Source organism: Phascolarctos cinereus, unplaced genomic scaffold (assembly GCF_003287225.1).
Source record: "Phascolarctos cinereus isolate Bilbo 61053 unplaced genomic scaffold, phaCin_HiC Scaffold_2;HRSCAF=192, whole genome shotgun sequence".
Classification (NCBI taxonomy): Eukaryota; Metazoa; Chordata; class Mammalia; order Diprotodontia; family Phascolarctidae; genus Phascolarctos; species Phascolarctos cinereus.
This window is the reverse complement of record NW_027555625.1, coordinates 11,246,627-11,258,091: the sequence shown is the minus strand read 5'-3', so window position 1 is coordinate 11,258,091 and position 11,465 is coordinate 11,246,627.

Genomic DNA, 11,465 nt, shown 5'->3' with positions numbered 1-11,465 from the left:
CTTGAATCATGGACTTCTTTAGCAGTCTGGTGAAGCACATGGAACTCTTGTCAGAATCATATATGTGTGTATATGCAATTCATACTAGAAGGAAATGAAAAATTCAATTAGAGTTTAGTGAAAATAAAGATATAATTTTTTTCCCACTCAAGTTCATAGACCTTCTGAAATCTATCACAAACAGGGACGCATGGACCCCTGTTAGGAATCCCTGATTTAAGGGGATCTGTATCCACTGAGCTCCTTGAGGGCAGGGACTGGGTTTTGTTTTTGGTTTTTGTGTCTTGCCTTTTTATGTATCTCTATCACTTAGCGTAATGTTGTTTGTTCAGTCATGTCCGATTCTCTGTGATCCCATTTGTTTTCTCTTGACAGAGATACTGGAGTGGTTTGCCATTTCCTTCTCCAGCTAATTTTACAGATGAGGAAACTGAAGCAAACGAGGTTAAGTGACTTGCCCAGGTCACACAGCTAGTAAGTGCCTGAGGCCAGATTTGAACTCAGGAGGATGAGTCTGGCAACATGGTGTTTTAAAAAAAATAGATCTTGGTAATTATTTCAGAATAATTGGTTTCTTTCATAATCCCATGCATTTTATTTTATGAATTTAAAACTCCCTCTGAGAAGGGGTCCAGAGGCTTCACCAGCCTGGCTGACAAAGGGGGACGCAAAGTTAACACCCCCAATATGATTTTTTCAGGGCAGGCCCCTCTTACTGAGATTCTGGGAGCCTGAGATTCTGGGCCAGGCTACTTTCGGTTCCAAGTTTTGAATTTATTCTTTACCTCTTTTCATCTTCCTTCGCCCTTTCCCCGCATCACTCTTGGTAAGGCAGCATGATGCTGCCTTGGGCCAGAGCCCCGACTTTGACTCAGGAGAACTGAAGTTATAATGTGAGCTCCTTGAGGTCAAGGACAGTGGCTCTTTTTTTTTTTTTTATCTCCAGCCTACTGTGTCTGGCATATAGTAGATGATTAATAAATGCTTATTGACTACTTAGAATTGAATCAGAGCTGTGATGCTTCCTAGCTGTGAACCTCAGTTTTTTTCCTCTGCGAAGTGGGTACAATAACGTTAATACCACATCCTCCAAGGGTGGTTGTGCCCACTGTGAAAGGGCCTGAAAATCTTCAAGGCCTAGATGCGTGAGCTAGTTTTATTTCTACCCTGTTTGCGTCAGTGACTTTGTGAATCATCTCATACTCCTGACGTCACTCCCGGTGTTTCCTGCAGTCACTGAGCTCCTCCCCTCTAATGACTTGAGTGGGTTCGGCCTCATATTCCATGTCTACACTGGGCGGGCTCATGGCAGGGCTTGCTTGGCTGGGAGGTGGCTGCCCTCTGCTGGTTTCCTACGGTCATTACAGGACTCCTCATTCTCCCCCATCTCTGGGGCTGGGCTCTTTCTGCGCAGTGATCTACTCTTACTTTGATCATTTGACCTGGTTTAGAAGCTTCTCTTAGCTGTAGTTCCCAGCGGCCCTCTGCGATACTCATGGACCAGAGTCACTGGCAGCTTGGTTGAAGCATTGCTGGTGGCTGATTTGGTAAATAAGCAGCTTGAGTTTTGGGTCCCTTCACAACTCTTAGGTGCTTGTTACCTGGATTTGGCGGCTGATCAGTGGAAAGAGCAAGAGACTCAGAGGTGGAGGACCTGGGTTCAAGTCCTGACTCATCTCCTGAGTGACTTTGAACAAGCACTCCAAGGGCGTTTATTAAGCCCCTATCCTGTGCTGGGAATTGGGAGTGCAAAGATAACGGATGAAATAATCCATACTCCCAAGAACTTTATATTCTGAGCCAGTTTCCTCAGGTGTAAAATGAGAATGTTGGGCTAGCCAGCCTCAAAGTTCTCCTCCCTCCCTAAATCTGTGATCTTCTGATCTCAAACGCAGCATTTCGGTCTGCCATGTGCTCCCGTTGATTAAGCACTGGAGGTCTGTCTCCAACTTGTGCAGTAGAATGGAAACTCATCGAGGGTAGAGACTTTCCATGTTTTTGGTCTTTGTGCCTAGCACATCTGGCACGTGGACGTCTGCTAATGAATGTTTGAATTGAGCAGGTTCCCTTCCAGCACAAGTCTGGGAATGGCAGCCTTTAAAGGCTTCCTTGGGGAAGATGGAGACAGAGCACTCTACCCCTCTCTCTTCCCCATGCTGTCTTCATTCCTGACCTCTCATTTCAGACCATTCCACCCGGAAACTGCTCTTGTCCTCCATGACGCTGACAAAATATCTTTGTTTGGGGATAGTTCCCTTTTCTGAAATTAAGCAACTGTAAAAACCAGGGCCCCTGAGGAGCAAGAAGATGCCCTTGAGTAGGCAAAGGGAAAAGGGAGTGGTTTGATTGGAAGGACAGACAGTGTAGCTCCCTGATTACCTGGAATCCCCACCTCTAGAGTAGTTGTTTGGGTGAAGACCTCCTAGGTTTTGAAGATCAGTGTTAACAGGCCAGCTTGTTACCTTTCAGGAACAGTACATTCATCATCTGGGCGTGACCCAGATTACTCTGTATTCGAGGGTCAACCTAAAGTTTAAATTACAGTTTAAAGCCACGCTAAGACTTGCGGCCCCCCTGTATTGACTAGAAGCAGCGTGGCCTAATGGATGGGGAGTTGATCTTGGAGTTGACCTGGATCCTGCCTCAGACTTGTCCTGGCTGTGTGTCCTTGAGCTAATGATGATTCCTCTGTCCTCCCCTCAACTCTCTAAGTTGGGAAGTTGCAGAGAAGTTGCACTGGTGGAAAGAGTCCCTTACATGGATGAAATCCCAGGTCTGACCAAATTCCCCCAAATGAGGTGAGTCCCAGTCCCCTGGAGGAGGAAAATGAAGCACAGAACAAGCACACAGGGCTGGAGGTAGGGGCAGGAGAGGGGGGAAGGGAAAGTGCCCAGAACCTGCATTGCTGCTGGTTCAGTGGTTTCCTTGTCTATGGGCTTTTAAATTTTGCAAAGCATCTTCCTCAAAATTACCATTTAAGGTGGGTCACTCAGCCAGCCAACATACATTTATTAAGTGCTTACCATGGGCCTAGCATGGGTCCTGCACTGAGGTTCAGTGACTTGCCTAGGGTCATGAAGTTTTAAGGGGTAAGCTCTGCATTCAAATCCAAGAATCCTGATTCTAACTCTCATGTTCTTTGCTCTGCTGCCTCTCAGGGTGGGCCAGGCCATGGTGGGGTACCACAGCTTAGGGCCCTGGATAAACAAGAGGGCAACAAGAGCGCTGGAGGCAGAGTTCAGAAGGGGATCTTAGCAGGCCCTGAGGCCATTGGGACCAGATTGTGAAGGGCCTTGAATGTCATTTTAAGGAATTTCTATGTTAAACTCCTGGGAGATTGGCAGGAACAGAGGCCATTCCCAGAATTTGTTGGCTTGTTTCAAAACCTCTGAGCACTTTTGCTGCCCAGGCTCACTGGGGCAAGCCAGATCAGCATTCACACATACCATATGTATTCATCATTCAAACCCAGAGAATGGCACTCTGAAAAGGTCTTCCTTCAAAGAGCTAAATCCAGAGAAAGCCTACGACTGAAAGGAGGAACTAAGGTCTCAATTTCAATTTAACCACATGACATTTGCTGAACGGTGCTACTTTCTTCCATAATAATTTTTGAAAGGGTTTAAGTGAGGAGGTTGGGTCAGACTAGCACTAGGGTCCCTGCAATGTCCCTAGACATTGCAGAGTCTAAGTTCTGAGGCCCCTCCTAGCTCTGACATCCCATGTTCTAAGTTCTGAGGCCTCTTCTAGCTCTGACATCCCGTGTTCTAAGTTCTGAGGCTTCTTCTAGCGCTGACATCCCATGTTCTAAGTTCTGAAGCCTCTTCCAGCTCTGCCGCCCCATGTTGTAAGTTCTGAGGTCCCTCCTAGCTCTGACATCCCATGTTCTAAGTTCTGAGGCCTCTTCCATCTTTGACACCTTATATTCTAAGTTCTGAGGCCTCTTCCAGCTCTGCCGCCCCATATTCTAAGTTCTGAGGCCTCTTCCAGCTCTGCCGCCCCATGTTGTAAGTTCTGAGGCCTCTTCTAGCTCTGACATCCCATGTTCTAAGTTCTGAGGCCTCTTCCAGCTCTGCCGCCCCATGATTTAAGTTCTGAGGCCTCTTCCAGCTCTGACACCCATGTTCTAAGTTCTGAGGCCTCTTCCAGCTCTGCCGCCCCATGTTCTAAGTTCTGAGGCCTCTTCCAGCTCTGCTACCCCATGTTCTAAGTTCTGAGGCCTCTTTCAGCTCTGCTACCCCGTGTTCTAAGTTCTGAGGCCCCTCCTAGCTCTGACATCCCATGTTCTAAGTTCTGAGGCCTCTTTCAGCTCTGAAACTCTTTTGTTCTAACTTCTAAATCTCTACTCAGAGTTGACATTGTATGTTCTAAGTTCTAAGTTTCCACCCAGAGTTAACATTCTATGTTCTACTGGTTCCTTCCAGACTTACAGTCTTATGTGCTGATATCTCTGGCATTCAATGTTTTTAAAAATACAGTAAAAAATAAACCTTTTGAAGTTATCATCCCTCCCTCCCCTTCGCCCCCGGAGCATTTCCATGTACAAAGAAGCCCAAGGGAGATGACTGGACTGTATACCCAACCTTAAAGCCACTATGCCATGCTGCTTGTATTACCTTGTATCCCTTCTCTCTGGTCAGGAGGTGGGTGGGGGCTTCATCAGGAGCCCTCAGGAGACAGCAGTCACTGCCTTGGCCAAGGTTTTTGAGTCTTTCAAAATGGCTTTTCTTTAAAATGTTTTTGTTATCAGGTAAATTCTTCTACTCAATTTCCTTGGCTCTAGCTCCTACTTCCCAGAAGCTCTGAAATGCTCTCTTTGGTCATTTTTGCCTTTCATTACTGTTATATCCTTTGGTTTGATCAGCTGTGACCTGGTTGATAGGCACCCCCACCATTTCCAGCTCTTTCCTTTTTTTCCTTTTAATCTTTTCTTCTGGATCAGGAGGGCTGTTCTGCTTATGACCATGCACAGAGTGAGTGGAGGGAAGGAAAATGTGAGAAAACTGGAAAGTGGGGAAGGGGCCAGGGTTGGAGGGCTCGAAGAGCCAGATGATTTTATATTTCATCCTGGAGGTTCAGTTCAGTTTCACTGAAACATTGATTAAGTGCCTACTCTGTGTCAGGGAGCCATGGGAGTTTTTCAAATAGGTGCATGGAGTGACATGGTCAGAGGTAGAGTGAGATGAATTTTTTAGATGGAAGCTAATTAAAATCTCAGCTCAATCATGGGAGACCTCCCCATCTCACCCAAGGGGAAACTCTCAAAAGTCTCTAGGGAAGAGCTGGCTTCCTTTACACATCTGCTACTTTCCACAAGTCTTTGCTGAAGAGTGGCACCAGAAAGACCTCCCAGGAGAAGAAGCTTCCACCAGTTCTGTTCTCACACATGGACTCAGGGTCGTGTTTTACTCAGCATTAGCTCTACCAATTGGGAGTCACTCTCTGTCTACCTATGCAGCCCATGCCAAATGCCCCAGGCTCGATTGGAAGCCTGATTATCCTCATTTTGGAAATGTTAGCCTTCTTCAGAGACAGCCCCTTCCAGTTGCTCATATGGATTTACCTTTCTAGGTTTCCCTTGAGTTTTATATTTGCACTTCCAAGTTTCTGCTGAGCTCTGGTATTTTCATCGACCATAATTGAAAGTTCTTTCTTCTATTAGAATTCATTTTTCCCCTGCAGGATTGTGCTCAACTTTGATTGGAAAGTTATTCTTAGTTACAATCCTACATCTTTTGCTTGCTCTGGACTCATGTCTAGAATGTTTGACTATGACATTCCTAGGACTTTGGGTTTTTTTCTTCCAAGAAGTAATTGGTGGGAAAAAAAGTAATTGGTGGATTCTTTCTATATTCACGTTGCCCCCTGGTTCTAATTGATTTGTGCAGTATTCATTTATGATTTCCTGAAATATAATGTCCAGACCTTTTTAAAAAATGGCTTTTGGGAGTCCAAAGATTTTAAATTTATTTTAACATTTTTTATTTTTATTTAATTATTATTATTTTTAAAATTATTTCTCCTTGATCTGGGTTTTTTTTTTTCAAGTCAATGATTTTTTTTTACATCAGATACCTTATACTTTCTTCTATTTTTTGAATCTTTTATTTTTACTCTAATATTTCTTGCTGTTACATGGCAGGTGGGCAAACAGTATACATTTATTAAATGCTGTCTATGTGCTGCTACTGGAGTCATTGATTTCTGCTCAGTCTATTTTAATTTCCTGTGAGTTGGTTACTTGGGTAAGGTTTACCATTTTCTGTTCTAAGCTATTTATTCTCCTTTAAATTATTTCCTCCAGAGCTTTTATTTCATTTTTATCTCTTGCTTCCTTCCTTCTAGGTATTCATGTTGTCCTTGTGGAAAAATCCATTATGTCTCTGCTTGCAATTTATTGTGGAGCTGTTCTCTTCTGCTAGGTTGGATTTTGGGGTATCTCTGCAGCTATTATAATTTTTTGTAGGAGTCCATACTTTTCTCTTTGGTTCTTGAACTGGGGTTTTGTGCTAGTGCTAAGCTCCACACTTTCTACACTTTTAGGTTGGATGTTTGAGACCCTGCTTGGCCTCAATCTGGGTTATCTGGTTTCCTGTGCTAACCTCCACCTCTCTGATCATCAGGGCTCTCTGTGTCATCTAAGAACACCTGAGACATCTAGGGACCTTGGAGCCCCGGGGCTTGGGGTACCCCAGTCTGGGTGCTCTGCTGCCTCAATGGTTGTTGTCATTTCCAGTGGTTTCCATGGTGTCTCCCCTCCCCTCCCCTCGCAGCACCAACCTGGGCTTTTCTTAGTGGTGCCCTCCACTCTTGTTGCCTCTGGATATAGACCTAAGGCTCTGAGTCCTTATTCAATGGTGTTGTCTCCAGGGCCCTCTCAATCCTGACTGCCCTTCTCTTGATGTTATTCAGTTTATTGCTGACTTCTGTTGTAGATAATTAATAATAACTGAGGAAACAAAATTGAAGTTATATGATTTATTAGCAAAACAGGCATAATAAATGGCTCAGTGGACTCCCCAGTCAGTCCAAAGACCCTGAACACAGAGTGGGACAGATTGTTACATATTTAAAAAAAAAAGGAAGAACAATTAATTAAAAGAAAACAATTAACAGGATACAAACCAGGATACAACATTAGGTAATCTGATTTCTGATTGGAGGAAAGATGAAGGGTTTTCCAAACTGGGAGAAGGGAAGAATGAGTTTCAGTCCAGTTGGGAGTGGGGCAGGTAGGTTTTCAATGTCTTTCTTTTCCCAGAATTGAGAGCTGCTGATTAATTGCATCCACTTCGCATTTATGAAACAATGATGGCTTGCACCATCTAGTTTCCTGTGAACAATTTGCAGAAAAACAACAAGATGGAGGATAATGAATGTGGCAGCACAAGGTGGAGTCAGTGTTGGTGAGACAGAATCTGATTGGTTCTCCCAATGCCCACACCAAAGCAACTCCATTTTGTAAGTGGCCTTCACTCTACCTTGTCACCTTTCTAAATATGGTGCCCCAGACCGAAGCATATTTCACCGGGGCAGCCAGCAGCAAGTCTGTGACTTCCCACCTTTCGGATACTGTTTTATTTCATGGAACCTAAAATCCAGTTTGGTTTTTGGGGTAGCTTGTCATACTTTTCCCTCAACTTGAGCTCACAGTCCACTAAGACCTCCATAATTTTTTCATACTCTTTTCCAGACCTATGCAGCCTGCCTTGAAAAGAGGGAAGAACATTAGATTTAGCCTATGGGGACCTGGGTTCAAGTCCCATCTTTGCTTCTTACTACTTATGTATCCTTGGACAAGTCACTTGACTTCCATGAGACTCACTTTCCTCAGTTTTAGAACGAGGGAGTCATAGATGATCTCTGAGGGGGCTCCCAGCCCTACATTTATGACTCTTTGGGACTTGACTTTGCTGCTGAATTGATCTGTTTTCCTCTTTATTCAAGGTGTTCTTTATTCTTGTACTTCTTTATTTATTAGTGATTTAGAACATTTTTTCATATGGTTCTCGACAACTTTGATTTCTTCCTTTGAAAGCTGCCTTTTCGGACCCTTTTACGATTGATTTCTTGGTAAATTTGCATCTGTTCCTTAAATATCTTTGATGTGAGAGCTTTATCAGAGAAATTTGTTGTAAAGAGTTTTAGCCCGATTTTAAATGCATTGGATTCGTTTGGGTAAACACTTTGTCATTTTCTACAATCAAAGCTGTCCCTTTTATCTTGTGACCCTCTCACCTGTGCCCTCATGGATTTGCTTTGTTATCTTTCTGACTGGTTTGAGAAGACCAAAGACAAAGGAGAGCAATAGAGAATTGGGTGAACGAAGCATTTATTAAGCACTTACTGTGTGCAAAGCCCTGTGCTGAGTGCTTGGGCTACACTGAGAAAAGCCTGGCAGCCCCTGCTCCCAAGGAGCTCACAATCTAATGGGGTAGACAATGTGTGTGTGTGTGTTTGTGTGGGGGGGGAGGGCGGGGGGGGGAGGTGGTTTCATCTGCAAATCTGTTGTGCAAAGATCCCCTGGTCCTTAGGGGGCTGCCCCAGAATAAAAGGTCAGGCCTTTTATTGAATGTCAGTTCCACTGATCAAATCTGATCAGTTTCTGATGCTGACCCATTTGCCTGGGAATCAGAAACTGTTCCTATTCCTCAGGCTCATGGATTCAGGGTTCTGGGCTATCTGCCTGATCAGGGTCTGAGAGGAGAAGGTGGTCTGGGGGTGCTGGGTCTGACCTGCTTGGTACATGCTGCCTCCTGTCCCTCCCTCAAGAGGCCTCATTCCACGCCCCGCCCCCCGTCCCAATGCCCTGTGGGTACAGCCTAAACACTACAGAAATTAGTTATATATTAGGAAGATAGGACAGTAAGGTGGTGCAGTAGATAGAAGGCCAGGGCGGGAGTCAGGAAGACTCATCACCTTGAGTCTAATCCAGCCTCGGCTACTTACTAGATGTGTGACCCTGGGCAAGTCACTTAGCCCTATTTGCCTCACTTTCCACATCTGTAAAATGAGCTGGAGAAGGATACAGCAAACCACTCCAATATATTTCCCAAGAAAACCCCAAATGGGGTCATGAAGAGTTGGGCATGACAGAAAAACAACAGAAAAATGTGATAAGAGGAGATATCTGCACTTCTTTCCCAGTCCTCCTTAACCTTAGTGCTTTCCTTCTGAGGTTATCTCCATTTTATCCTGTATATACCCTGTTTGTACCCATTGTTTTCATGTTATCTCCTGCATTAGACTGTGAATTCTTTGAGGGCCAGGGACCGTCTTTAATCTTTTTCTGTGTCACTTAGCATGGCGCCAGCACATCACAGGTACTTAATAAATGTTTGTTGACTTTAATGACATTTCACATGAGGCCAAAAACCCCAAGCAGTAGTTGACTGGGAGAGGACCTAGATTTTGATGAAGGATGCAGTGCTAGGTTGAAGCAATACTGTTATGGTCTAGAGACAGAGAAGGAAGGCAGAAAATCAGAGCCATGTGGGAACATGACAAAGGGATCTGGCTTATGGAACTGTCCAAAAGTCCCAGGACTGACTATAACAGGTAATAATAATAGTTAGGTTTGCAAAGTGTTTTGCAAATATTATATCTTTTGATCCTCATAACAATTCTGAAAGATAGGTGCTATTACTATCCCCATTTCATAGATGAGGAAACTGAGGCAGACAGAAATGAAGTTTGAAATGAATTTGCTCAAGGTGACACAGCTTCCAAGTGTCTGAAGCTAGATTTAAACTCAGACCTTCCTGACTCCAGGGCCCAGAGCTCTACCCATTACATCACCCATCTGCCTGGATGCTGCTGCCCACAGCGTTGCCAAAAGTAAAGAGAGAGCCAAGCTAATGCAGACACATGGACGAGTCTGCTCAGGGTGCTGGCTATGAGGGAGGTGAAGAAGACTTCTATAGCAACAACTTCTGTTACATGTATCCTCCGTGCCTTGAGCCCCCATCCAGCTGTGAAACTGGAGACCTCTCAAGCCAACTCAGATCTTGACTTGGGCCGTCAGGTGGATTTGCCCCACCAGCTGGGGCAGAAGAAGGATGGCCAAGAGCTTTAAGGAATGGGCTCCTGTCATAGCTCCAACATGGTGCCATGTGCATGCAAAAACTGGGACAAGAGAAGCTTCCTTTTTCCGACTCATTTGGGAAATGGTCTCCTCTGTTTCCAGTTCAATTATTTTGATGTTTCTTTGCTGCTGTTTCCCAGATATCCTTCTGCTAGTGAGGCATTAACCAATCATGATCTGAGTTGCTTTAGAGGTCTTCAGTTTCACACGTGGATGGGGGCTCAAGATATGAAGGAGGGACAGCTAGGTGGTGCAGTGGCTAGAACACTGGCCCTGGAGTCAGGAGGACCTGAATTCAAATCCAGCCTCAGACACATAACACTCACTAGCTGTGTGACTCTGGGCAAGTCACTTAACCACAATTGCCTCACCAAAAAAAAAAAAAGGATACATATATCAGAAAACTCCCCCCACAGACATGAACTTTAGAGCATGTGAAGGGCTAAGTGTCTAGTCTTTGGGCACAAATAAAATGGGGCTAATAATACTAGTGGCAAAGAGCTCCAGACCTGGAGTCAGGAAGACCTGAGTTCAAATCTGAGTCACTTAATCTTGTTTGCCTTATTTTCCTCAGCTGTAAAATGAGCTGGAGAAGGAAAGGGCAAACCACTCTGGTATCTCTGCCAAGAAAACCCGCCTTGAGTCATGAAGAATCAGACACGACTGAACAATGGTAATACTTGAATTGCCTAATACACAGGCCTAAATAAACAAAGCACTTTGTAAAGTGCGGTACACTAGGAACTCATCTGAGAAGTCCAGGCTCGAGAATGTCACGGTTTGGGAGCCACGCCAGCCACCAGAGTAGATTCCTCTATTCCCCTCCCCCACTGGTGCCTTAGGCGGGCAGGGTTGTTTTGTCACTTGCTGCAGCTCAGAAAATTCATCCTTTCCTGCTGGGCTTCTCTGCACCGAGGAAGGCTGTGTGCCATCTTGGACAAACTGTTTCACTTCTTTGTGCCTCAGTTTCCTCATTTGTAAAAATAAGGGTTGGTCTAGCTCAGGGGTGGGGAACCTGGGGCCTTGAGAACACATGTGCCACTTTTTGACTGAGTCCAAGTTTTACACAGCAAATCCTTTTCTTAAGGGGATTTGTTCTGTGAAGTTTGGATTCAGTCAAAGGCCCGCACTTGAGGATTAGAGGGCCTCACGTGACCTCGAGGCAGAAGGTTCCCCACCCCTGGACGAGCTTCTGGCTTCCGAGGTCTCTTCTACACGCATGTTTCTGAACTTGGGCGCCATGTCGAACAAGCCATTTCAGGGGGTTGGAGCAGAGGGCATCTGAGGTCCTTCCAGCTCTATGCTCTTTGGCATGTGGCCTTGGACAAATCACTTTGCCTTTCTGTACCTCAGTTTCTTCATTTGTAACGTGGGAGTCGGA